Source organism: Dreissena polymorpha, chromosome 2 (genome assembly GCF_020536995.1).
Source record: "Dreissena polymorpha isolate Duluth1 chromosome 2, UMN_Dpol_1.0, whole genome shotgun sequence".
Classification (NCBI taxonomy): domain Eukaryota; kingdom Metazoa; phylum Mollusca; class Bivalvia; order Myida; family Dreissenidae; genus Dreissena; species Dreissena polymorpha.
The window spans coordinates 137,272,010-137,273,730 of NC_068356.1; the positions used below are offsets into that span (position 1 = coordinate 137,272,010).

Below are 1,721 nucleotides of genomic sequence, written 5' to 3' on the forward strand. Positions count from 1 at the left end.
GCAAACACGAAGTTTTACGAAGCAGACAACAGATCAGTGGTCATGGAAATTTACGATAAGTTTTACTTGTTTGACCTTGAAAAGATGGGCGTCAGCATCGTGTTTCCGGGTAGAGTAGTCGATACACGAGTGTGTATGTTGACCAAACGGAAGCGTACGTACAATTCTTATTTACATTTTACAATTCATGTGTGGAGGTGGCAGTATTCACAACATAGTTATTAAATATTCCGGTCATGGTGTGTCATTACTTTTCCGCGTCACTAAGAAATCAAATTCATGATTTAAAGATTTTGCTAACTGAACGATTTGGGTCAGAACGTGTTATAAACCGTTCCGTCCACTTTATCTTTGTCTATGACGTCATTCTTCATTTGTAGAACTCCTCGTGACGTCATGTTTTGGCAAGAACGTGAAACTGTACAACATCACAAATGGCTGCATTGACGACATAATAAAAGCTGGGCACAAGAAGGAGATCTACCAAGTTGTGGTCAGTTTTTATACCTTTCTTTACATTATGTCATATGCCACCTGTACTGTACAAGTGTAGTAGCAAGCAGTGAACATCTCAAAACTGTATTGCAGTTTGTTTTTTAATGTTTTGACGAACATTCACATTCGCAAGTGATGTGTTCATATGTATACGACCATTCTCCCCATACCTCTGATTCAAGTAGGCCAGTTAACAGATCTGATAAAAGCATGTGTACTAAGTAATTTGACATCAGCTAGCCAATTAAAAGTGTATGTTAACTGGCCGCCACGATATGACTTGTATACTGTTGAAAACGGTGATCAATGGAAATAAACCCCGTTCTGCGAAAACTGGGCTTAATGCCTGTGCGTAAAGAGTTAGTTCAGATTAGCCTGTGCAGTCCGCACAGACCTTTCAGGGACGACACTTTTCGCTTTTACGAAATTTTTCGTTAAAAAAGGTCTATTCTTAGCGAAAATCAAGTCAAGGCGGAAAGTGTCGTCTCTGCGAACTGCACAGGCTAATCTGAGACGACACTTTACGTACATGCCTTAAGCCCTGCTTTCCCAGAGCGAGGCTCATATCGTTGTTTTACAGGTGAACGATCCGGGAACGCTCGCTGCAGTGACGGTAGTTTTTGGACCTGTAGTGTTGATGGACCTTGTCACTCACTCTCGCATGTATGAGATCTCAAACAGTACGTTCAGGAGATGCGAAAGTATCTTTACCTCTAAAAATTAAACATACGTTGGAATTTCGCGGCATATATCGTACAATATATTTCAATGTTAACGGCGTCTCTTTTTCTGTGTACGCATTGCATACTAGCATAACATATACTATCAATAAAGCGCACTTTGCGAATGTTGTTTTCAAGATCAGTTTATGGTGTTCGCTCCATATGTTATAAGACTACGAAAGTGTTATCGACCAATCGACTATTAAGTTTGAACGGATGTTGTATACCAATGAGTCTCGTTCGTCATGTTAATCTGTTGAAGAAATTCAGTTCTATTCAAACAAATATTTATTTTATGTGAACACATGTAAGCACCGTTGTCGCTTAGTTGATTGCCTTTATAACTTAATATATAAGCCGCGTTTTGTGAATACGGGGCATAATGCATGTGCTTAAAATGTCGTCCCGGATTAGCCTGTGCAGCCCACACAGATTTATCAGGGACGACACTTTCCTCATAGAATAGATTTTCGTTTATAGGAGACTTCCTTTAAACGAAAAATT

The 1,721-nt window shown here is 39.6% G+C and overlaps 1 long non-coding RNA gene across 1 annotated transcript; it reads left to right on the forward strand.

Annotated features, from left to right (window-relative positions):
* The first annotated feature begins 385 nt into the window (after positions 1 to 385).
* Positions 386 to 1,342, forward strand: LOC127869161 (uncharacterized). Its single transcript, XR_008044449.1, has 2 exons — positions 386 to 493; positions 1,076 to 1,342. It is a non-coding gene; the product is annotated as an uncharacterized LOC127869161 (long non-coding RNA).
* The last annotated feature ends 379 nt before the right edge of the window (positions 1,343 to 1,721 follow it).